Source organism: Balaenoptera physalus, assembly GCF_965194825.1.
Source record: "Balaenoptera physalus genome assembly, chromosome: 9".
Lineage (NCBI taxonomy): Eukaryota > Metazoa > Chordata > Mammalia > Artiodactyla > Balaenopteridae > Balaenoptera > Balaenoptera physalus.
The window spans coordinates 43,434,163-43,461,675 of NC_138888.1; the positions used below are offsets into that span (position 1 = coordinate 43,434,163).

Below are 27,513 nucleotides of genomic sequence, written 5' to 3' on the forward strand. Positions count from 1 at the left end.
GAACAGCTCTGCAGGACTGCCTGCCAGGGGGCAGCATTCTCTGCCACAGCTGGACGTCAGGTGTACCAGTCAGGCTCGATCAGGGAAGAAAAGAAAACAAACAAACAAAACTTCTCTTGACATTTCAAACAGAGGAAACAATACAGGCATTGGTTGCAAGGGTGTTAGAATGGCTGGAAAGACGAAGGAAGATAATAAGTTTCCCCAAAGATCCATAAGTGCAGGAAACCATGGCTGCCCGTAGCTGGAGGAGCAGAAGGGCAGACCGCATGACCCAGAGCCCAGGATCCCTGTGCTGTTGGGGTCCCTGCTGGAGCCCAGGTGCGCAGGAGCCAGAGCCCGCCTTCCGCCCACTGCTGCCGCTGGAGCAGCCTCAGCCACTGCCGACACCACCGTTGCGCCTCCAGACGCTGGAAGACAGATGGAGCTCACTTATTCCCGATCCCTGCCTTGCCAGGCGTCTGACACTGCCAGTGTTAAAAACAAGACAACAGGCCCCAAATGAAGTCACTTATGCTAAGCCCCACGGCACCAAACTGAGACTTAAGACTTAGTTACAGTTTTGGCTCTTCCAGCAATGGAATCATACACCCAGTCAATCAGGAATCACCTGATCAGCACTAGTGATGTCAGCTCCCTGACAGACCCTGCCTTCCGCTAAAAGAAAGGGACCTTGTCACAGCCAATCCACTTTTGACTAGTGTAACTGCCTTGTTCTCGCTCCATTCTACCTATAAGAGTCTTTGATTTTGTACAGCTCCCCAGAATTCTTTTCTTTCTGCTAGATGGGATGCTGCCTGATTCATAAATAGTTGAATAAAACCACTAAGATCTTTAAAATTTCCTCAGTTGAATTTTGTTTTTTTAACACCATCCATTGGCTAAACCTAATTAGGCACCAGTTGGAGAGGGAATCTGCAAATGTAGTTTTTGCAGCCTCCACACCCCCTACAACAGAGAGCACAAAAGGCTGAGGTGGCCTGGGAGCAAACAGGCAAATGGCCAACACTTTAGGGGATCAGAACCCAGCTGCCGCAGCTGTCAGCTCCAGGAGCCTCCCACCGCAGTGAATCAATGCTCCTGTCTGGCTTCATTCCTCTATTCGTTTCCTAGGACTGCTGTAACAAATTATCACAAATTGGGTGGCTTGAAACAACAGAAATTTATCCTCTCAAAGTCCTAGAGGCCAGAAATCTGAAATCCAGGTGTTGTTTCAAGGGGTAGTTCCTTCTGGAAGCTCTGAGGGATAATCTGCTCCATGACTCTCTCCAAGCTTCTGGTGGCTACTGGCAACCCTTGGCGTTCCTTGGCTTAAGGCTTAAACTCCAATTTCTGCCTCCATCTTCCCACGGCCTTCTTCTCTCTGTACCTCTCCTTTTCTGTCTCTTATAGAGACCCTCATTGGATTTAGGGCCCAACCTAATCTGGATGACCTGATCTCAAGATTCTTACATTAACTCTAAATTCTAAATAAAGGCACATTCTGAGGTTCTGGGAGGACATATCCTTTGGGAGCCACCATTCAACTCTCTACCACCCTGAACTCACAGCTTCTCTTAGTCTTGGGACCTCCCAGCCTATGTTGGGAACAAGGATGAGGCACCAGCCTCCAATACTCTGATTCCTCTAGATCATTCTGGGAGTTTCTCCTGCCCCTGCACGCCTCTCAAGATTGATCCCAAGAGGGATGGGGGAAGGGACCTCCTCCCCTGAGGATAGGTTCAAAACCAATTAAACCATAGGCTCAAAAGTACCTAAAAAACAACTAATATTCCAAGTAAGCACTCAATAAACGGTCCTCACCATGACAACGTTAATAATTATTCTCATGATTATAATTATCATGTAAAATGAAAACCCATTATTGAAATTATCTTAAATCATCATACATCAAAAATAACCCCTCTCAAATCATTAACAAATGTAGTATTTCCAGCTCATATAAAAACACTGTTGGTACTTGCTTGTGATCATTATGATTGAAATCAGAGTGAAGGAGAGACAGTATGTGAAACGTATAAGCTCGTTTTTTATAAAAACAAGTATCACAGTGGAAGCCTGCCACTGAATCTGCTTATTGTCTGCTGAACTTAGGACCCTAACAGTTAAACGTGAATGAAAGGAAGGCTTCACAAAGATGACAGTGTTCTGTCGTTGGTCATTTTTATTTTAAGACCCAGGAGCTAACATAGTCTCCCAGGAAATAGATTCAGTGACGTTTAGCTTTGACCTTTAAAAGGGAAGGACGAAATCCCCAATAGAAGACTCTCTCAACCTGGTCCTCGGCTCTTGCTGATGTGAAGTTATTTCCCACAGCCACCACTGACAGACAGAAATGGGACCATCCTCTCACCCACAGACTGGTCATTTGTTCACATATTCATACGTAGTCACTGAGCACCTACCATGTGCTGGGCACTGGGGACCCCTGGTGAACCGGACAGGCTTGGCCTCACGGAGCTCACAGCACAGCAGGAAAGACAGGCAAGCAAATGAGGGAGTCAGGATGAATCTTCGTCCTTATACTCAGTGGTGGAAAATATACACATTTTTTAATTGATAACTTAACCTACTTTCTGTTTCCAGCTCCCAATCCCCCAGCGTAGCAGAAAGGTCATCTCAGCCCATTAGAGGCCTCCTCTTTCCACAGGTTGCATATAGCTTTGGAGGTGGGTCTTACAAAGTGTTGAAGAGTTGCTAGGGAGGGGTTGGGAAGGGCAACACTGTCCCTTGAGGCCACCTGCAGTTACCTGCCCATCTGCATCTGCTGAGGCATCCAGCATTCCTTCTGATGCTTGGTATCGGCCTCTGCAGTCACCACTGAGAAGTGGCCCCTGGCCCATCGTGGCCTCCGTGTCCTGCAGTTCTCTATCCTGTGCCTGACCCGGGCTGCATGGTGTTTGGGGAACATACGTGTTCCCTTTGTAGAGTTCTCCTACCAACCTGGCTGGTCTCCACATTCGTTTTCAGGTTCCACAACCCTGTCTGTATCAGGGTTTTCTGTCCCCCACCTCCATCCTCCATCCCCTCATTAAATAGTTCACTGGAATTATGCAGCAGGAAACCTCCCATATGGTGATTCACGGACCTATTCTCCTTCCCCTCCGTGGCTCCACTGTCCTCTAGGTCCTTAGTGGCTCTCCATGCAGCCAGCAGAGGAAGAGAGATGGAGAGTGGAAAATTGCTTGGGAGGTTTCTACGGGCCAGGTATGGAAGAGGCACAGATCACTTTCATCAATATTCCATAAGTCAGACTTAGTTATGGTATCATCTGACTACAGGTGAGTCTGAAAAATATCATTTAGCTGTTATGCCCAAGAGAAAAAAGAAACAGGTTTTGGTGAGCACAACAGCAAATTTTGCTATGGGGGAAACGCTTCTTCCTCCAAAATGTTGTAGAAGCCTTTTGCTTTCTGCTCTCCACATGGCTCCTCTGAAGCAATGAGCACATAATAGCCTCCCAGGGAGGCTATGATATATTATCCAGCCATGTGCATAATTTAAATTGTTGTAAGTGCTTCGCTAGCAGAACTATGGGATGCTCTGGGAACACACAGAGGCCTTAAAGAATTTCAGCAAGTGAAAATGGAGAAAAGGCTGTGATTGGGTTGGGTGGCACAAAGCAGGTGTTAGGAGGCCAAAGCATTGGCTTTGTTTAGGACAGAAGAACAATAAGGCTAAAAAGATCTTTGAGTAACTTGAGACCCTGCTTACGATTTACATCACATCATCTAACTTGGCAGTAATAATGCCAAAGTGTTCCTGGTATTAAGGAGACTTTCTTCACTGAAGACTCCTAATCTACATGTGCCTGGCAGACGGCAGGCCTCTCACGCCACTCACTGGGTTGGTCATTTTCAAAGTGCATGATGTGGAAACCCACAACTGGTAAAGACGCCAATTTGTATAGTCCTTGTATCTGTATAGCCACACAGGCAGCCCTGACCAACCATCTGGAAATGTTTTTTGAGGGCTCACCATATACGAGCATTGTCCAGCCACCGTAGATGAGTTTGAAAAAGATAAAACCTCATAATCAAAGTCTTTGCTCTTGTAATTTAGTTGTAGAAATACTGCTAACAATCCCTTAACTTTTATCTCACTGTTTCAACTGTGTGGTCCCGACTAAAAAGAGATCAAAGATTACAGTAGGTAGAGAAAGGTTTCACTGAAAGAAGAGAAGCTGACCCCCAAAAGAGAAGGATGCAGGAGGGGTGGAATCAGCTTCTAGGAACTGGTTTCAGTTGACACCAAGTTGGAGGGGAACACAATGGCGAGTAAAGGAAAATAAGGTGGGAAGGAGATGAGGACCGACAGAGGACAGAAGAATTGGGACCATGTCAACTACTCCAACATCTGTGAAGAGAAGCCATTTGTTGGTACATTTTGATTTTGTAAGATAGAGACTATTTTATAAAGCTCTCAGATTGGGAATACAGAAAAGAGAAAAATGCTCAGTAGAAAATGCTATTGGTTAAATATTCTAACGTATCAACAAAACTATCTCTCATTTCTCATGCATAAACATGTACGTTTATGTGTACATACAGTACCCTCCAAAGCAGTTTACAAGAGACATAGAGAATCCATTAGGAACCATGGTGAATTTTTTAAGAGAAAAAAAATCAACAAGAATAAAAAAAAAATTAAATACTAAATTTTGTCGTACTCCGTAGTCACAATAGGATGTAGCCTTGTATAGTAGAATAATAATGGGCTTCCCAAAGCAACCATGATTGGATTCAAATCCAGGCTCCCCCCCACCCCATTCTGTGGTCTGTTGGTCCAATCAAATTACTTAAGTTTTTTGAACCCCTGTGTACTTATCTAACAGGATGAAAATAATCTCTTCATCACTAGATTATGGTGGGAACTAAAATGAGATAGCATATATAAAGCATGTAGCTCTGCTTTAGCACTCTGTGTGACCAGTAAGTGCCGATTTCCTTACATTCCTTAATGATAATATGAAATGAATAAACACCAGCCTTGCCATTTACAATACAACACAAGGTCTATTGGTGACCAGCTCTGGAGAGAGAGAACATGAGAATGGTCTGAGACAGATAGCAAGTTCAGGAAACCCCAGGAAGGATCACATGATGGAAAAACAGTTACTTTGCATTTCAATCATAAGCAACATTTAAATTACCAACAGTATTTGTATAACAAAAATAAAATGCTCTAATACAATAAGCTTGAACTTCTATCTTAAGAATTTGAGAAATTCATTTTTTCCACTTGTGAATCTCCCTTGGGCGGGGCGGCGGCAATGATGAGAAGAGATTAAATAAAAATATAAGGGCCAGGGGGGAAATGCTTTAACCACAATTTGGACAATAATTTGCATGGTGACCCTGAAGAAAGAGTCCTTTACTACTGTGGAGGTTAAGGTGCTCCAAATGACTTTGCCTCCTCTGCTGACCTCTCCCTTTGTAACTCACAGATTGTATTTTCCCCACCTGTTTCCCATCACTCCCATGTCACCAGAGACACAGAGGCTTGGGCCTCTAGAAAGTGTAGCATCCCTCTCTAATAGCGTAGATCAAATGGTTACAGGCAATACAGGATCCAGAAAAACAAGATAAATTATAATTTGTGTCTAGAACATACTTTTGATGTAACAAAATTACAGGGCAACAGAGAAGCATATAAAAATTAATTATTTCATTTTACTGAAATGATTAAAAGAGAAGCAGGATTTGAGAAAGCACTAAAAATATCAAACAAGATGATTAGAGAATATAACTTACAACCATTTTGCTGCAATTCCTACTCCGTGAAAGAAAAATGCAGACAGGAGGACAGTGGCAGATGAAACTAACTTAAAGCATATGGGCATGTTTTGGCAAAACACAGAGAAAGGTGGAGTCAGTCAGTCAAGATTAATCACGCACCCACGGGTACCCAGGGGAAGGCAGCAGGTGTTCACAGAGCCCTCTAATCGATTTTAGATTCTCAGAAATTCCTGAGGGACACTCTGTGTGTCTTGATACTTTCTCCAAACACTGAACAAAGACCAGGCAGTGTTCTCTGCATTGTTAATTTCAAGTCTTTTCAAATGATAAACACAATCCATAGAGTAACAATGAACAGACCCGATGTGTTGGTGTTCATCATTTATAATCTTCCTGCTTGGTGTAATCGGCCCTTCAATCCATAAACTCTTGTTGAGCTTCTACTGAGCGCAAAGCACTAATCCGGACTTCCTTCAAGGACTTCATCTTGCAGGGAAGAGCTTGAGAGGTAAATAGAGAGAAACAGGAACTTCTGCTAAGTGAGAAGGAAGAGGCAATCATGAGGAGTGATGAGAGCAGGGGCAGTACACTTAACCCAAACTGGATGGTGGGGAGCTGAAGACAGTCTTCCTAAAAGAAATGGCATATCTAAGTTTGTAAAGATACGTAGGAGCTAATCTATCAAAGAGGTCACGGTGAGCTGGTGGTGATGACGATGGACCAGGTAGCTGAGAGATGACGTGGAAAGGTACAAGACAAAAATGAGCATGACTTTTTGGGGCTGGTATTTGGGGTTCATCTAGCATGGAATGGAGAGAACAAAGGGCTAAGGGTGGTGAGGGAAGCGCTGAGGTCAGGTTAAAGAGGTGGGCAGAGGCCAGAACCTAAAGAGCCTTGTATGCCCTAAGGGTTTGAATTTTATCCTAAACGTAGCAGGAAGCCATTGTAGGATTTTAGCAGGGAAGTTCTCAGTTTAAGATTTGTATTCTTCCCACTGCAACAAAGGTAGAAAAGGGAGCCAAGATCACAGTGGTTAAGACCAATTTGCTTGGGGTAGAGTAGGGTGTCATTCCCTATCAATAGAAGCACAGGGAGTACAGGAGAAGAAACATTTGGAGACAAGAGGAAAAGAAGAGCTCAGTTTTGGAAATCTTGAACTTATGGTGCCTGACATTTGTCCAAGTGAGTGTGTCCACTTTGATTTATGAAAGAGGTTTGGGATAAGAGGCACAGACCAGGGACAAAGGTGACTGTGGACACCATGGAGTCAGGACTGATGTTCAGCTGGTATGCTCTGGCACAACTAAATCTGATGCTCATGGCCAGTACCTGTTCTGATTTGTCAGTGCCCAACTGTGCCAGCTGTTAAACATTGTGGCTCTCACCTCTGTATGAGATGACCCAGGATAACAATAGGAAAGGGTGGAGGACAGACGCCTGAAAAATGTTCATGTGTTTATTGGAGGAAAGAAGGAGAAGAAGAAAGAAGATAGAGGAGGAGGAGGAGGAGAAGGAGGGGGAAGAGGAGTGGGAAGAGTGGGAGAGGAGGAAAGAGAAGGAAGAGAGGTAAGAGATTTATGGCAGGAAATACCAGGAGGAATGTTTCAGAGAGCACAGCCAATAGTGTCTGGGGAAGGGGATCGCATGAAGGAGAGAAGATCCTGAACACATTTATATTTTGAAAGAGAAAGCAAGTAGGTGGAAGAAGCGTAAAGCAACGGAAGAGAGCAGAGATGAACAGTGGAATGACAACCCTAAGGAAATAGGAAAAGATGGGGTACAGAATCTTCTACTGTAAGAGCAGGTGGATCTGTATAAGTGGAGAAGGAGGAGTTGGGAAAGGACTGAGAGAGGGGATGTAGCAGAAAGTTAAGGGAGTGACTCTTATGATGTAGATGGCAAGAGCCTCAGCTGGGAGCTTTCAGGGAGGTGACATGTAGGAATCTCAAGGAGAACATCATGGGTTGAAATGTAAGGCATGATGGAGGCAGCGCACCAGAGCTAGGCTGGAGACTGTGAACTTACAGATCCTCACTGAAGTGTAACTTCATTTTTCTAATAGCTCTCTGGAGACTGGGCATTGATTTAGCAGTAGGGTTTTGCCAGAAAGATGCAGAGGAAAGACGAGAAAGCAAGAGAATTGTCAAAGAATGTTATTAATAACATCACATCATGAGGTCTATACTTCTTTGAGACACAAGAAAAGAGAGGGGGGAGAACACGGAGGAACTGAAGATCAAGAAAAATTGAAGAACAGAGAAATAAGAGGACTAGAACAATAGAAAAAGGTGGTGTAAAAAATGTAGATTTTTAGGATTTTGCAGAAGGAATGATTCAGGTTGCTTGGGTGTAGCCCAAAGCTGAAAGCGGCAGGGTGGTGTGGAGGTTGGCTGAGCTGTTGAGATCTGAGAACCATGAACAGAGGGCGCTCGGTGAGCTGTCCACGTCACAGCAATCCTCACAAGCAAAAATTTATGTATCACTTTCTACGAGTTGGCCATTGTGGTGAGCAATTTACTTGTCTCTGAGCCTTTTTGAAGGAAGCACCATTATCGTGTTTTACATGAGAAACTAAGGGTCAGAGATATTATGCAATGTGCCTATGGTCACACAATTGGTAGAGGGCAGAGCTGTGTTTCAAACCTAGCTCTCTGATTCTAACGCTTGTGCTTCTTTCAGGAATGACAGTGGAGCTTGGGATGAAAAGGAAGATATGAGCCACAGCCCACAGTCATTACTGAGTGTGGAAGAGTGACCAGCTAAGACAGCCGTGAAGAGGAGAAAGGTGGAAGGCCTGAACCTTCAAAGAGAAAGCCTTGCATGTGAGCATGCAGGAGTAATGGTTTACTAGTGGTGCTGGGGGTCAGGAGAGTGCCCTTCAGCCCCCATCCTGAGGCTCTTGGACAGAGGATAAGTCATCTGTGGTGATCGGGTTCTAGTGTTGGTAAGAAGTTATTGTGCTGCCTCCAAAGAAACCTGAGTCCAGATTTGAAGGCGGAAATGGGATTGGATGGTTCTATAAGCCGAACTGTACATTGCAAACATGTGGAGTCCCCAGTAAGTAGGAGGATAGAGGAGGACTTAGGTCTCTTTAGAAGCGGCCAGCTGTAGCCTAAATGATCATATTTCTGAGGGAATGGAACAATAGCTTGAAAAATAAAAAACAAACACAAACACAAAAAACTAGGGAAGCTACTGTGTAGGTTCCATAAGGAAAACAGTCTTTGACTCCAAGGCAAATCATTCTCACCAGTGAAGACTTTTGAAGGCTTTGCTGATTACCTCAGTCCTCTTGATCTCCATCCTTTGGTTCCTGCAGTCTCCGGTTTCGCCTTCTATCATGCTGTGTATTACTCATTGTTGTATATTTGTCAGTACAGAATGCCCAAATAAATGGCTTATTCATCCTAGAGAAGTACTAAGCACACTGTAGGTGCCTGACAGGCATATCACTGACTCTCTAGAGAAAGTGATGAAAGCTTTTAATGTACCATTTTGTGTTTTCATCATCTCTTAATATATATTTCTATGGCTTATAAATAGTCATATTTTTCGCCTGAGAACTTGAAGCCCTTTAGGCAGGATGTGCTCTGGGAGAACTATATGAGTCAATATAAAATCTCCAGGAAAAGTGACCTAAGCTTGGCCTCAACTCTGTCCACCACACAGAGACAGCTGGGAGAAAGAATACCATAGAGAAGGAACTGGGCACTATGGAATCTGCACAGATTTAGGCTCTCAGACAGGACCCAAAGGTAAGGAGAGTTTAGAGTCCACTTTTGTTATTTAACCAAAGAGAAATGGTTTGCTTTTCTAAAATAGAAATTGCTTTTTCCAAGAGCATTGAGAATGATTAATACCTCCATTTTCTCCATCCCATTCAAGCCTGCCCAGCTTGATAGTATATTTCTTAATCAAGAAAATGTATCTCCTTTCTAAGGACATGGCCAATGGTGGGGGTGGGGGGAGCTTCCAAAGTTGCTGACAGGTAGGATATTTTTGAAAACTAGAAGATGTCTACTCATGAGGACTGGTGAGTTGAAGGAGAGAGAATTTAATAGCAAATAAATGTGCCTTGGACTCACAATCCACTATCCAGAGCCCAAATACCATGACATATCTAGCCCACAGGTATTATTACTAAATTTCATCACACAGATACATTATCCATCCTTTAACTCTCAGCAAAAATTAGCTGAACAGCCAAACAGGTCATCTTCACTCACCTCGGAGAGTAATATCAGAGAAGGCTGCGTTAATCTGCTTCCCACACGAGGTTCTCGATTATATTCAGTCATTTGACAGAATGAACTAGAAGCTAATACATGAGACAGAACCTGAATGGATGCAGGCAAAAGCTAATGGGAAATGTATCTATTAAAAATAATCAGTATGTACACTTAGACCACCTTGGGGAGATTTTCTTTTTTTTTTTAGAACTCATTGGTTCATTTTTCAGTGTGCTGGACTCATCTGAAATAGGCTCTAGAGTTTAGTCAGCCTGAGGAAGGACCAGAACAAAGGGTGGACGGAGTGAGGGGCGAGCGGAGCTGACACTGGAAAGGCTGGCTCGGGAGAGCTGAGGAGTCTCTCTGCTTTACTCAAAGTTGGATGAGATGTTTTGGGTGGGTCTTGAGGAGGGAGTGGGGTGGTCTGACATCATGTGTGTGTTTGTTTGTTTTAAAATCGCTCTCCTACAGTGCAGAGGAGCGGTCTGAGGGCCAGCAGTGGCAGTGGCGGGGAGCTTCTGGGAGGCTCTGGCAGGAGTCCAGCGGAGACCAGGATGGCAGTATCGGAATGCGGGCTGGTTAGGGGGCCCAAGGCAGAGGAAACGCGAGGTCATACTAAATGTCTGAATTTTTTTTCAAATGAAAGGAGCAACAGAATTAAGAATGAGGCATGGGGTGCATCGGTTTTGTTCATTTTACTGAGATTTTATCTCAAACTTGAAAATGTTTGTAATATTTTTATCTCCTAAATCCAATAAACACCGTATTCTATAACTCAAAATAACAAGTTAAAGGAGCAAACACTCATTTGTTCTGGTCTTTTCATGGCATTTCATGTATTGGAAAATAATTATGAAAAGGAATACAAAGTCTGATGGAAGCATCAATAATTGTTCTGGAACTAATTCTACCTAACATGATTTAATAGGCTTTACAGAATTCTACAAACAACCAATTTAAATTAGACACACCAAGATTTAAATCCATAAATGCATTTAGTTTAAAACATTCGTGTTAGTTCCCTCTCAATCCCACACCTACTCTTAAAATGAATAAACAAATACCACAAGTGACTATGCCTCTCAGTCCATAAATTTACATGTGTATGTAAGAAATATCCATTTATTATCTTTAAATCCACTTAAAATCAACTCTAATCCCCCACTCCACTCAAACCTAGGCCTGTAGTTCTCAATAGGTTCCTTGACTTCCAATTTTTCTCTATTCCTGAGGAAATCTCTCCTGCCCCCTCTTCGTCACTTAAAAAGCACTCCCTTCTCTTCTCCTCTGTCCCTCAAAGTAAACAGTTCAATAAGGTCAGAGTTTTTGGAAAACAAAAGCTAGAGAGTAAAGTTAATAAAGGTGACTTCAGTTTTCACCCGACATTAATTTCTCCTAAGGGCTAGACTTAGAGACTTCCTTTTAACAAATAGAATATCATAAAAGTATTAGGATGTTAAGTTATAAAAGACTGTGACTTCTGTCTTGATTAAGTTACAAAAGAATGTGACTTCCACCTTGCCGGCACTCTCTGGCCCTCTTGCTGTTTTGATCTGATAGGAACTAGCTGCCATGTTCTGAGCTACTGTAGAGAGAGTCCTGTGTAGAAAGAAACTGAGATCAGCCTCCAGCCAACAGCCTGTGAGGAACTAAGGCCCTCAGCCCAACAACCGCAAAGGAAGTGAATCCTGCCTACAACCCCAAGGAGCTTGGAGCAGCAACTTCCCCACTCACACCTGCAGACGACACCAGAGCCCTGGCAAACCTGACACAATCTGTGAGAGACTCTGGAGCAAAGGACCCAGATAAGCTGCACCCACATCTTGACTTGCAGAAACCATGAGATATAAATGCTGTTGTTTTAATCCACGAAGACTTGGTGGATTAATTTGTTATATATCAATAACTAATACAAATTGCCAAGCATCTGTGGTGCCCTTGTCAAAGTATGAAGTTCAGAGAGCCAGTGAGAGGTTCTTACACTGCTTGCACACTGCACCTATCAAATGTCCTGTTCACTGTATGTATCTAAAATATTTATTGATGAATGATTGGGTAAATACAAGCAAAACAAAGAGACAGACACATCACACAGAAAGATCCTTAATCGTTCTGTTTTCTTATTTTTGGTGTTTTTGTAATTTTTTGAACTGGTAGAAAATTGAATAACTGGCAGTGTTTTAATAAGGCCTTTGAGATAAATGATGATATGTGGCAATGTATACCAGCATATAAGCAAAATGCCATATTAAAAATGGAGTAATTAAATGACCATTTATTATCAATTATCAATAAATAATATTAAGATATTAAAGTTGAGACTAAAAATTACACAAATCATAACAAAAATTTTCCTTTACTTCACAGAGTTCATTATCTGGGTCCTATGGAAACAAATATAATTAACATTTCAACTGTAAATGGTACTATTAGTTCTTTTGACATCCTGGAAAGGGCATGGCTGCACTTGGAAGAAACAAATCAGTGCTGATAAAGAGAAGTTTCTCTAAGTGACAGACAAGCAATGGGAAGGGAATATATTTTTTAGGCCAAATCAGACCTGCCCTGTAGAAATGTGACTCTGGAATCAACCACATTCCTCTTATGGCTTTGAACCTAGAACACGATCTGAGCTGCCAATGACAGCTAATGGCCCAGGGAGTAGTTGTCAAATTAAGCAAATAAAAGTACAGAATGCCCCATTAAATTTTAAACTTCAGATAAACACAAATAATTTTTAATGTAAATATGTTCCCCCAAATTATTATCATTTACTTGGTGGGGAAGGAGGGCAGACTAGTCAATGAGAAGACCTGGAGGAGGGCTGCTGAGTGAGAGGACAGGAGAGAGAAACAGAGGATGAGGAAGTGTCCATAGAGGACATTCTGAATAACTAAGTGGGGAGGCTTTGGTGTTCCTTTATGAGGCACGAGGTGGTGAGTTATATTAAGTTATAAATGTTTGACCTCTGACTTTGCTTGCTTTGAGTTGTTTACTTCAACCCACATCTAAGCGGCACCATTTCTCACTGGAGACCTAATAAACGTACATTGCTTACCACAATTTTCCAGCAGAGGGCAGTAAAATGTCTTTGAGGAAGGAGCAGGTATCAGCCAGGCACCTTATCGGAAATATTTCAATTCAGACAGCTCAAAAGACTTTAATGAAGAGACTACCTCCCCTCCCTCCCCATGTGTGGACAGGGCTAAGGAAACCAAGAAGGGATATTGCACTTGGAAACTAGCAAGAGCAGGAAGCCATCACCACTCCTGCACCTGCAGGAGCAAAGGAAGGAAATGGTGTTCTCGGAAGCCAGTGGAAGCTGCAGTGATGGTGGACGGGCCCCTCTCCTAACAGGAGGTGCAGGTGTGGACAGATGCAGCCCCTACCAGAAATGCAGCCCCAAGCAGGGAGGGAGCAGAGATAAATGTCCTATCTCTCCCTCTGCCCTTCTACTCTCTTTCTGGGGTCTCCCATGGGCAGAACTCCAGTCTGTTGGCAAGGGAGCCCAAGTGATGCAATGAAGAGAGGTCAGCCACCCAAGGCAGGGACTTGGCAGGGACCAGGGCAGGGAAGTGTGGAGAACAGCAAAACCAGCACAGGATCCTTTTTCTAAGATGCACAGAGGCATTGTTTGGACTACCAGCAGCCTGCCTTTTGTTAAAGATGTGCTTTAACACTCGTAGGAGTTCAATAAATCTGGCCTGTGAAGTCAAGTATAGTGGTATTTTTACTTATTAAGTACTTAACAAGTACAAATCAGTATGGGGCAAGAGAAACTAGTAATGACAATAACTAACATTCATGGTCCACTCACTATGTTCCAGGCACTGAACTAAGTGCTGTACAGGCATTTCTTCATTCATCCTCATGCCAGCCCTATAAGTTAGGCACTCTTATTTTTGACACCTTATAGAAAAATAACTGGGAGTCATAGAGGTTAAGAAACTTGTCTGTATCATGAGCTGCCCAGATGTGAAATAACGTTAATCTGACCGCAGACCTTGGTCCCTGGACTCAAGGAATCTAGTCCAGAAGCAAAAACACTGGTTACTGATAAATGGCACAAAAAAAAAATGTTACTGATAAATGCTCTGTCTGGAGTAACCGTAGGGAGTTATGAGAGAAGAGAGGTGAGGCAACGAACCCAGAACACAGTGGGGAGAGTGGCAGGTGGTTATAAGGAAGCTGTGGGGAATGGAGACCTTATCTTAGTGATGGTATCTGTCTTCTAACAGTTAAATTATATTCTGCTTTGCAGTACAGCTGTTTCGTGCATAACCCATGTGCCTACCTTAGTGGTCCTCAGCCCTCACTGCACATTAGTATCACCTTAAAACAATGTCCTAATATAATACTGTACATCAACTATACTTCAATATTTAAAAAATGGCATAGACCCCACCCCAAACAACTTAAATCAGAGTTCCTGGGACTAGAGTGCTGACATCAGTGTTTTTAAGTCCTGCCCAAGGGATTCTTCCCTGCAGCCAGAGGTGAGAAAAAACGTTATTACTCTAAAACTTCTTATGAGTAGGAGAAATGTCTTATTTATTTTATACTTTATAACTCTGCCTTACATATAGTTCAATATTTAATTGAACTAACTTGAATCAAATAGCTAAAGGGGATAATTAATGAATGGGAAAAATTACAAAACCATATTTTGATTACATAACTTGGAAGGATTTAAATGAAAAAAAAGGAGAATAGATACCACAGAAGTCCACCCACTGGAGTAAAGGTTCTGAGCCCCACATCAGGCTTCCGAACCTGCGGGTCCGGCAACGGGAGGAGGAATTCCTAGAGAATCAGACTTTGAAGGCTAGCAGGATTTGATTGCAGGACTTCGACAGGACTGGGGGAAACAGAGACTCCACTCTTGGAGGGCACACACAAAGTAGTGTGCACATTAGGACCCAGGGGAAGGAGAAGTGACCCCATAGGAGACTGAACCAGACCTACGTGCTAGTGCTGGAGGGTCTCCTGCAGAGGCAGGGGGTGGCTGTGTCTACTGTGAGGACAAGGACACTGGCAGTAGAAGGTCTGGGAAGTACTCCTTGGCATGAGCCCTCCCAGAGTCTGCCATTAGCCCCACCTAAGAGCCCAGGTAGGCTCCAGTGTTGGGTCGCCTCAGGCCAAACAACCAACAGGGAGGGAACCCAGCCCCACCCATCAGCAGTCAAGCAGATTAAAGTTTTACTGAGCTCTGCCCACCAGAGCAACAGTCAGCTCTACCCACCACCAGTCCCTCCCATCAGGAAACTTGCACAAGCCTCTTAGATAGCCTCATCCATCAGAGGGCAGACAGCAGAAGCAAGAAGAACTACAATTCTGCAACCTGTGGAACAAAAACCACATTCACAGAAAGATAGACAAGATGAAAAGGCAGAGGGTTATGTACCAAATGAAGGAACAAGATAAAACCCCAGAAAAACAACTAAATGAAGTGGAGATAGGCAACCTTCCAGAAAAAGAATTCAGAATAATGATAGTGAAGATGATCCAGGACCTCAGAAAAACAATGGAGGCAAAGATAGAGAAGATGCAAGAAATGTTGAACAAAGACCTAGAAGAATTAAACAACAAACAAACAGGGATGAACAATACAATAACTGAAATGAAAACTACACTAGAAGGAATCAATAGCAGAATAACTGAGGCAGAAGAATGGATAAGTGACCTGGAAGACAGAATGGTGGAATTCACTGCTGTGGAACAGAGTAAAGAAAAAAGAATGAAAAGAAATGAAGACAGCCTCAGGAACAACATTACACGCAACAACATTCGCATTACACACAACAACATTCGCATTATAGGGGTCCCAGAAGGAGAAGAGAGAGAGAAAGGATGTGAGAAAACTTCCCTAACATGGGAAAGGAAATAGCCACCCAAGTCCAGGAAGCGCAGAGAGTCCCATACAGGATAAACCCAAGGAGAAACATGCCAAGACACATAGTAATCAAATTGGCAAAAATTAAAGACAAAGAAAAATTATTGAAAGCAGCAAGGGAAAAACAACAAATAACATACAAGGGAACTCCCATAGGTTAACAGCTGATTTCTCAGCAGAAACTCTACAAGCCAGAAGGAAGTGGCATGATATACTTAAAGTGTTGAAAGGGAAGAACCTACAACTAAGATTACTCTACCCAGTAAGGATCTCATTCAGACTCAATGGAGAAATCAAAAGCTTTACAGACAAGCAAAAGCTAAGGGAATTCAGCACCACCAAACCAGCTCTACAACAAATGCTAAAGGAACTTCTCAAAGTGGGAAACACAAGAGAAAAAAAGGACCTACAAAAGCAAACCCAAAACAATTAAGAAAATGGTCAGAGGAACATACATATCGATAATTACCTGAAACATGAATGGATTAAATGCCCCAACCAAAAGACACAGGCTTGCTGAATGGATACAAAAACAAGACCCATATATATGCTGTCTACAAGAGACCCACTTCAGACCTAGGGACACATACAGACTGAAAGTGAGGGGATGGAAAAAGATATTCCATGCAAATGGAAATCAAAAGAAAGCTGGAGTAGCAATACTCATATCAGATAAAATAGACTTTAAAATAAAGAATGTTACAAGAGACAAGGAAGGACACTACAAAATGATCAAGGGATAAATCCAAGAAGAAGATATAACAATTATAAATATATATGCACCCAACATAGGAGCACCTCAATACATAAGGCAACTGCTAACAGCTATAAAAGAAGAAATCGACAGTAACACAATAATAGTGGGGGACTTTAACACCTCACTTACAGCAATGGACAGATCATCCAAAGTGAAAATAAATAAGGAAACAGAAGCTTTAAATGACACAATAGACCAGATAGATTTAATTGATATTTATAGGACAGTCCATCCAAAAACAGCAGATTACACTTTCTTCTCAAGTGCGCACGGAACATTCTCCAGGATAGATCACATCTTGGGTCACAAATCAAGCCTCAGTAAATTTAAGAAAACTGAAATCATATCAAGCATCTTTTTTGACCACAATGCTATGAGATTAGAAACGAACTACAGGGAAAAAAACATAAAAAACACAAATACATGGAGGCTAAACAATACATTATTAAATAACCAAGAGATCACTGAAGAAATCAAAGAGGAAATAAAAAAATACCGAGAGACAAATGACAAGGAAAACACGACGATTCAAAACCTTTGGGATGCAGCAAAAGCAGTTCTAAGAGGGAAGTTTATAGCTATACAAGCCTACCTCAAGAAACAAGAAAAATCTCAAAAAAACAATCTAACCTTACACCTAAAGGAACTAGAGAAAGAAGAACAAACAAAACCCAAAGTTAGCAGAAGGAAAGAAATCATAAAGATCAGAGCAGAAATAAATGAACTAGATACAAAGAAAACAATAGCAAAGATCAATAAAACTAAAAGCTGGCTCTTTGAGAAGATAAACAAAATTGATAAACCATTAACCAGACTCATTAAGAAAAAGAGAGAGAGGACTCAAATCAATAAAATTAGAAATGAAAGAGAAGTTACAACAGACACCGCAGAAATACAAAGCATCCTGAGAGACTACTACCAGCAACTCTATGCCAATAAAATGGACAACCTGGAAGAAATGGACAAATTCTTAGAAAGGTATAACTTCCCAAGACTGAACCAGGAAGAAATAGAAAATACGAACAGACCAATCACAAGTAATGAAATTGAAACTGTGATTAAAAATCTTCCAACAAACAAAAGTCCAAGACCAGATGGCTTCACAGGTGAATTCTATCAAACATTTAGAGAAGAGTTAACACCCATCCTTCTCAAACTCTTCCAAAAAACTGCAAGGCAAGGAACACTCCCAAACTCATTCTATGAGGCCACCATCACCCTGATACCAAAACCAGACAAAGATACTACAAAAAAAGAATATTACAGACCAATATCACTGATGAATATAGATGCAAAAATCCTCAACAAAATACTAGCAAACAGAATCCAACAACACATTAAAAGGATCATACACCATGATCAAGTGGGATTTATCCCAGGGATGCAAGGATTCTTCAATATATGCAAATCAATCAATGTGATGCACCATATTAACAAACTGAAGAATAAAAACCATATGATCATCTCAATAGATGCAGGAAAAGCTTTTGACAAAATACAACACCCATTTATGATAAAAACTCTCCAGAAAGTGGGCACAGAGGGAACCTACCTCAACATAATAAAGGCCATATATGACAAACCCACAGCAAACATCATTCTCAATGGTGAAAAACTGAAAGCATTTCCTCTAAGATCAGGAACAAGACAAGGATGTCCACTCTCACCACTATTATTCAACATAGTTTTGGAAGTCCTAGCCATGGCAATCAGGGAAGAAAAAGAAATAAAAGGAATATTGGAAAAGAAGAAGTAAAACTGCCACTGTTTGCAGACGACATGATAGTATACATAGAGAATCCTAAAGATGTCACCAGAACACTACTAGAGCTAATCAATGAATTTGGTAAAGTTGCAGGATACAAAATTAACACACAGAAATCTCTTGCATTCCTATATACTAATGATGAAAAATCTGAAAGAGAAATTAAGGAAACACTCCCATTTACCATTGCAACAAAAAGAATAAAATACCTAAGAACAAACCTACCTAGGGAGACAAAAGACCTGTATGCAGAAAACTATAAGACACTGATGAAAGAAATTAAAGATGATACAAACAGATGGAGAGATATACCATGTTCTTGGATTGGAAGAATCAATATTGTGAAAATGACTATACTACCCAAAGCAATCTTCAGATTCAATGCAATCCCTATCAAATTACCAATGGCATTTTTTACAGAACTAGAACAGAAAATCTTAAAATTTGTATGGAGACACAAAAGACCCCGAATAGCCAAAGCAGTCTTGAGGGAAAAAAGTGGAGCTGGAGGAATCAGACTCCCCGACTTCAGACTATACTAAAAAGCTACAGTAATCAAGACAATATGGTACTGGCACAAAAACAGAAATATAGATCAAGGGAACAGGATAGAAAGCCCAGAGATAAACCTACGTACCTATGGTCAACTAATCTATGACAAAGGAGACAAGGATATACAATGGAGAAATCACAGTCTCTTCAATAAGTGGTGCTGGGAAAACTGGACAGCTACATGTGAAAGAATGAAATTAGAACACTCCCTAACACCATACACAAAAATAAACTCAAAATGGATTCGAGACCTAAATGTAAGACCGGACACTATAAAACTCTTAGAGGAAAACATAGGAAGAACACTCTTTGACATAAATCACAGCAAGATCTTTTTTGAGCCACCTCCTAGAGTAATGGAAATAAAAACAAAAATAAACAAATGGGACCTAATGAAACTTCAAAGCTTTTGCATAGCAAAGGAAACCATAAACAAGACGAAAAGACAACCCTCAGAATGGGAGAAAATATTTGCAAACAAATCATCAGACAAAGGATTAATCTCCAAAATATATAAACAGCTCATGCAGCTCAATATTAAAAAAACAAACAACCAAATCCAAAAATGGGCAGAAGACCTAAATAGACATTTCTCTAAAGAAGACATACAGATGGCCAAGAAGCACATGAAAAGCTGCTCAACATCACTAATTATTAGAGAAATGCAAATCAAAACTACAATGAGGTATCACCTCACACCAGTTAGAATGGGCATCATCAGAAGATCTACAAACAACAAATGCTGGAGAGGGTGTGGAGAAAAGGGAAACGTCTTGCACTGTTGGTGGGAAAGTAAATTGTTACAGCCACTATGGAGAATAGTATGGAGGTTCCTTAAAGAACTAAAAATAGAATTACCATATGACCCAGCAATCCCACTACTGGGCATATACCCAGAGAAAACCATAATTCAAAAAGACACATGCACCCCAATGTTCATTGCAGCACTATTTACAATAGCCAGGTCATGGAAGCAACTTAAATGCCCATCGACAGACGAATGGTAAAGAAGTTGTGGTACATATATACAATGGAATATTACTCAGCCATAAAAAGGAACGAAATTGGGTCATTTGTTGAGACGTGGATGCATCTAGAGACTGTCATACAGAGTGAAGTAAGTCAGAAAGAGAAAAACAAATATCGTATATTAACGCATATATGTGGAACTTAGAAAAATGGTACAGATGCACCGGTTTGCAGGGCAGAAATTGAGACACAGATGTAGAAAACAAACGTATGGACACCAAGGGGGGAAAGCGGCGGGGGGTGGGGGTGGAGGTGTGATGAATTGGGCGATTGCGATTGATATGTATACACTGATGTGTATAAAAGTGATGACTAATAAGAACCTGCTGTATAAAAAAAATAAAAATTAAAAAAAAAGGAGAATAATTTTCTTAATTAATGTTCTTTTCTTTGAAGCCATAAAGGGCACAGGACTCCTATACGTTTCCCAATTATCGGTGCACACAGTTTTTCTCAAGAAGCACATATTCAACCAAGTGTCAGGAAATTAATGGAGCAATTTCCATCTACATCCCATGAATAGCATGTGCATCAGAGGCAAGAAAATCATGGATAGGAAGCCTTCATGAGAGGGTATCACCAGCATGGGTGCACCCTGGCTGTGACCTGACTGACTGTAGAAAAGAGAGCAGTAAAAATGTTTGGAGTACCTGGAATGGAAACACAGCCCTGGGGCTGCAGAGAAACAAAACAGAGGTGGAAATAATAGAGCAAGTCTGGTCACTCCCCTGTGCTCTGTACATTTCCTGGCTTCCTAGGTTGAATAAATCTGTAGTGTGGATCTGGGTTGAGCTAAAAGGATTTCAGGAATTTTTATGAAGTAGAGCATTTGCAAGCCTGTGATATTTATTTGCATGAGATGATCTGAATAGGGGAGGGGGTGGGTGGAGAACATCTGCCAGAGAAGCTTGTGCTCAGGTGCATGGGGAAGGAGAGAGAGAGCATGTATCTGTCACCAGGTGGACAGAGATCAGAGCCCAGAGGACAGAAGAAGTGCAAGGGCAAGAGCCAGCAAGACCTGGGTTACCCTTCCTGATGAAGCCTGGGTAACACCCTCACCCCATCCTCAAAACTTTGTGATTTAATATAGGCAAAGGTGAGATCCACTTTTTTAGGACAACCTAAAAATGGCCAGTTAAGCTTTTTAAAAACTAAAATAAGTAAATGAGGAAACTGGGCTTAGTGAAAAATAAGTCTAAAAATTATAATGTGAAAGCAGAATTGATACTCATATTCAGTAAAAGTAGAATACCCATTTGGTTCTGAGCACCCTAGTGATCAATGCAAAGGGAGAAACAGGATCTGTTGCATAAAGATGTACAGTGCAGATAGGAGAAACATCAACTAGTAACTCAGAAGTACAACAAATTCTTCATTCCAGAAGCCCCATACCTTAATATTTTCAGGAGACACAAAAGGAAGCTTTTCACTCCTATGAAGTAGGGGTGTATATGTCTAATAGATTCCTATATTCTGATGGAAGAATTAGGTTTTTCCTATTTCACGTAACATATGTAAGAGAAATGTGATTTCTCCAAGTAAACTGCCCTTAAATCATGTATCTAGCTATGAAAATAAAACAAGAAAAGTGAACACAATGGATGTGACTCCACCCCTAATGAAATAGATAGGCATTAAGGTGACCCCAGAATTTTGTTTCAGTTGACTGATTTGTCAAATGCCGTTTTGACACACTATCACTGGGAGAAATAAAGAAAACATTAATATTCACTGCACAAAGACTAGCATATTCAAAGATTGCTATTTTCAATTGGATAAAGATCACTAGGAAGGGAATCGGCCTTCATGAGCCAAATATGCTTAACAACCACTTCATTGAAATCTGCTGATGCTGCAACTCTTTTTGAGAAATGGGACTTATAACAACAAGCCATGGATAGCAACAAGATTACTGCATCAAAAAGTGGCCCTTATTTCGTCTAGTTTTTAAATAGTTTGAAGTGAAGTCAGCATGATGGTGAGATAGGAGTTTCCACCACTGGTCCCCTCACCGAAACATCAATTTGAACAACTAACCACTCACAAAAATACCTTCACAAGAGCGAAGGATTCCAGGTGAGAGATTACAGCACCTGGATGGAGCACGGAAATAAGAAAAGATGCAATGAAGAGGGTAGGAAGGACAGTTTCACATTACACCCTTCACCCCACTCGAAGCCCAGGCAGCACGGTAGAGTGACAGAATGAAGTGAATGTCATGGGGGACCCCAATACCTGGCCTGCCTTAGTGACCAACAATTTGGCGCCTACAAGAGAGTCACGTTAGCTTTAATGACACACATAGGCTGAAAGTGAAGGGATGGAAAAAGATATTCCATGTAAATGATAACCAAAAGGGAGAGAAATGACTATACTTATGTCAGACAAAATAGACTTTAAGTCATAAACTCTCAAAAAAGACAAATAACGGCACTATATAACAACAACGGGGTCAATTCATCAAGGGGATATAACAATTGTAAATATATATGCACCCCAATATAGGAGAACAAAAATATATCAAGCAAATATTAATAGGACTGAAGGAAGAAATAGACAGCAATACAATAATTGTACCTCTACTTTCAATAACAGATAGATCATCCAGTCAGAAAATCAATAAGGAAACAGTGGACTTGAACAATAATATAAACCAAATAGATCTAACATACACACACAGAACATTCTATCCAACAGCAACAGAAGACAAATTTTTTTCAAGTCTGCATGAAACATTCTCCAGGAGAGATCATATGTTAGGCCACAAAACAAGTCTTAAAAACTTAAGATTGAAACCATAACAAGTATCTTTTCTGACTACAGTTCAAATGGAAGTTGACCTAAATATAAAAGCTAAAACCATAGAATGTCTACTAAAAAACATAGGAAAATACCTTTTGTGACCTTGGACCATTAAAATATTTTTAGACAAGACAAAAAGGACTAACCGTAAAATTTTTAAAATTGATAACTTGAATTTAATCACAAGTAAACATTTTTGCTCATCAAAAGATATCATTAAGAAAATGAATAGACAAGCCATAGACTGAGGATAAAAATAATCTTAACACATTGATCTGACAAAGTACTGGTATCAGAATATATAAAGAATTATACAAGTGGGAAAACGTCTTAAAGCCACTTGACAGGAGAAGGTATATGAACGGCCAATGAGTGCATGAAAATGTGTCCAACATCTTTAGTCATAAGAGAAATGCAAAATAAAACTACAAGACACCATTTCACGTCCATTAGAATGCTAAAAAGACTGGCAACACCAAACATTAGTGGTGATAGGAAGTGACTAAAACTCTCTTCATTGCTACCACTTTATACTTATTTATTTATTTATTTAGTTTTGGCCACATTGGGTCTTCATTGTTGCTCACGGGCTTTCTCTAGTTGCAGCGAGTGGGGGCTACTCTTTGCTGCAGTGCACGGGCTTCTCATTGTGGTGGCTTCTCTTGTTGCGGAGCACGGGCTCTAGGCACGCGAGCTTCAGTAGTTGTGGCTCGCGGGCTCTAGAGCACAGGGTCAGTAGTTGTGGCACACAGGCTTACTTGCTCTGCAGCATGTGGGATCTTCCCAGACCAGGGCTTGAACCCGTGTCCCCTGCATTGGCAGGCGGATTCTTAACCACTGCGCCACCAGGGAATTCCCTACTGCCACTTTAGAGAACCGTTTGGCAATTTATTATAACTTAAATATACATTTACTCTTTGATTCAGCAAGTATGTATGGGGGGAGGGAAAGAGAGGGGGAGAGACAGAGAGATACAAGAGTGTTTATAGCAGCCAAAAACTGGAAATAACCAAAGTGTCAATCAATCAACAGGAGCATGGATAAACAAAATGTGGTATATCCATACAATGGAAAACTACTCATTATTTAATAAAGGGAACTACTGATATACTCAACTAAATGGAAGAATTTCAAAAACATTATGGTAAGTAAATAAATCTAGACACAACAGGTTGTATAATCTATACAATTTACATGAAATTTAAGAACCAGCAAAACGAATCTATGGTAATAGACATCATAACAATAGCTGCTCCTGGAGGTGAGAGAGAACTGACTGGAAAGGGGCATGAGAACACTTTCTCTGGTGATAGAAATGATTTATGTCGTTTTGGGTAGGTGTATAAAATTGTCAAAACTCAGTAAAACAACACTTAAGATCTATGCATTTTATTTATGTTAATTATACCTTAAATTGTATTACATAAATTATACCTTAAGAATGCTGGTTTTAAAAAAAATCAACCAATAGGATGTACCTATTCTTTTTCTCAGAAAATTATTCTCACTCTGTTCTGATCTGATCTTTATTTTGACGATAAGGCACAATTCATTGCTTTCTAAATTCTGCATTAACCTCTGACGAAAATTATTACAAATCTGACCTAACACAAAGAAATACTAATAGCATGATAAATATGGGATGTGAGGTACTTATTTTTGCATCTGTGCATAGGTAGTTGAAATAAGGATCTGATGTGATGCAAGGAGAAGGGAGAAAAATCTTTCATCGAACGTCCAGCATGTGCATGCACATAACGGCTGGACACAAACATGGCTGGGATGCTGCCTTTACACCATGTGCTCCACTCTTTCTTTGGTGACGCCCAAAGTAGTCCTTCTGTAATCTCCTCCCCCTGAATCTGAGCTGGCCCAGTGACCTGCTTTAACCAATACAATAAGGCAGAAGCCCTGGCAGCTTTTGCTTTTGCACTCTTGGGAGCCCTGAGCTGCCATGTCAGAAGTCTGGCTACTCTACTGGAAACACCATATACAGAGGCAATTCGAAGACACCACGTGGAGAGGGAGAGGTCATGAGATTACACGGAGAAGAGGTGAGGAACCTAGCCAACAGGAAAAACAGGCACTAAACATATAACCCCAGCAGAGTCATTCAGGCCCTCACCATTGGAGACTTCCACTTGGAGGTATGAGATATGCCACGATAAACAGGTAAAATATCACTGGGACAAAGTATGGTACAAGAAGAGAACAGCCTAAAAAGTTAGCTATTTCTGCCAGCTTGATCATGAAATGTAAGCCATACTAACTTCTTTAAAAGTTATTTTTAGTCTCTACCTCTATATCAAGATTCTCCATATGGTTTTCAGCTAAGCTATGAAGTTGAGATTGCCTTAAGTAATCCCAAATGATTTTCTAGATGAGGAAGGTGTTCCTTAAAAAAATTATATTTATATGTTACACAATTATACAATTTTATATATACATATATATCAAATTAAACTATAGATTCATTTGTGCAATTCTGCAGCTGGCTTCAATCTACATCTGCTACGCCAGCTGCACCATCTGTATGTGGTGCTGTTTTGAGAGCCACACTTAAGTCACAAATATAGGATGCATTAAGTCTTGCAGTGACTGGATTGTCTGGACTTCACTGTACTTGACTTACTAGTGATGGTTGAAGTTGTTTAGAGGGTAACAAAACTATCAGCTGCCCCCTCTTTTCTCTTTTGCCAATGTCTCCATTTCCTTATCTAGGAATTTTAATGGTACCTGACTCATTTTAATGAGGATTAAATAAGATAACGTATAAAACGCATAAAACAATGACTGGCATGAAGCAACCAATAATAAATTTTATTATAATTTTTTCTGTACGTGCCATATAATTAATTAATTAACAAAAAAACTTATCAGTTTTATCTTAAAGTATCGAGCAGAATTCTAATTATCCTGGGGATAATAAGGATGCTAAAACACTAGCTAACTTGTCACAAAGACCTCCTTAGATGTTTCGATTACTTTATACAATTTGGTATGCCTTGAAAAGATAATCAACACTAGTATTTTAAGCCTGTCCAAGGCTCACTTTCACTTTCTGTTGAGTCAGAAATCCTATTGGATTAATGAAGCCTGAATTCTTAAGAAAACAGTAAGATAGTTAAGATAGATACTAAGACATTAAGAAGAGCCAATACATCTGTTAGAAACCTTCAAACTAAAAGTAGCAGAAACTGACACCAGTTCTCTCAAGTCAAAAGGGAAATTACTGGAAGGATATTGGGAATTCACATTATTGGTGGGATGCTGGGGAGGGGGCCAAACTTGGACTAGGAGCCAACACCAAGACAGCGCTGAAGTGAGGAAACAGGGCGCTTTTAGCAGAAACAACTGCCCCTGCTGCTGTGAATCCTGCCTAACCGTCCCTATGCATATGGCAGTCACTGAAGATTCAGGGTCCTGACTTGGAATGTTTAATTAACTAAGCCCTGGTCATATGACCAAGTCCTGGCTCCAAGAAGAAGAGGAGAGGGACAAATTAACCATTAACTATCATTGGAGGTAGCAGCCTGTGTTCCACTGAGACTCATGGTGGATTATCCCAGAAATGAGGGAAAGTTTGGAAGGTGGACAGCCGTAGAAATGCTGACAGTCCACTACACCTCTGAATTGTCGGACATAGCAACACGAGACTGGTCGCTTATAACCAGTTGTTCAAAAATTTTTGGTTTTACCAGGTGGTTGTCAGTTCAATGATCTTTGAGGGCAAAACATACCTTACTTAGCCAAATTCACATTCCTTCAGCCTTAAATGCACTCTGCCTTTTAAGCAGTTAGCCTTAAAAACTTTGTCTTCCTGGCACAATAGTCTCAGTCAATTCAGAGATTATATAGACAAATAGCAACAGATTGTAAAAAGATTTAAAATAACTTATTACATTGGAAGACAAATTGGTTACTTATAAATATATTTGACACACACATCAGTACACACACACACACTATACAGCCAGGCTATCTCCTACTACAATAGCCATTTTCATACGGCTTTAGTAACTTTTCCATCTATATTAGTTTTCTGTGGCTGTTGTGACATATTATAGACTTGGTGACTTAAAACAACAGAAATTTTTTCTCTCACAGTTCTGGAGGACTGAAGTCTGAATCAAGGTGTCCGCAGGGCCACACTCCCTCTGAAGAATCTAGGGGAGAAAGCATGCCTTGCCTCTTCCAGGCTCTGGTGGTTCTAGGCATTCCGTGGCTTGGGAAAGCATCACTGCAATCTCTGCCTCCATGATCACACTGTTTCCTTGATCTGTCATGTCCTTTCCTCTGTGTCTGTGTTATCTCCCTTTGCCTCACTCTTTTAAAGCTACTTTGATGGCATTTAGGGCCCACCCAGATAATCCAGGGCAATCCCCTCTTCCCAAAATTCTTAATTTGATTACATCTGCAAAACCCTCTTTCCAAAGTTTAAGGTAAGGTTTATAAATTCCAGGGTTTTAGACTTGCTATCTTTGGGTGGCCATTATTCAACTTAGAACACCACCATCATCTGTCGCTAAATAGTATTGTTTAAATTTCCATTTACTCAACATTTTATATGAATACCAAAGACAAAAGTGCCCACTAAAATAAGAATGACACATTTAGCTTAAGGGGAAATTGGGTTCAAGGAAATGATGAACAGTAGTGTTTTAAATTCTGCCTGAAAACAGAATGGCTAGATCATGTTGAGCCGCACAGTGTTGATGGTCTCTAGATCACAGATTCGGTTCCAGTAG

General features: G+C 40.9%; 1 long non-coding RNA gene across 1 annotated transcript in view; it reads right to left on the reverse strand.

The window, feature by feature from the left end:
• LOC309667246 overlaps nt 1–9,663 on the reverse strand; it is a 29,781-nt gene extending 20,118 nt beyond the window's left edge. Inside the window, exon 1 of the long non-coding RNA XR_014267657.1 lies at nt 5,754–9,663. This is a non-coding gene — a long non-coding RNA (uncharacterized lncRNA). The remainder of the gene's footprint in view (nt 1–5,753) is intronic.
• Between the last annotated feature and the right edge of the window lie 17,850 nt (nt 9,664–27,513).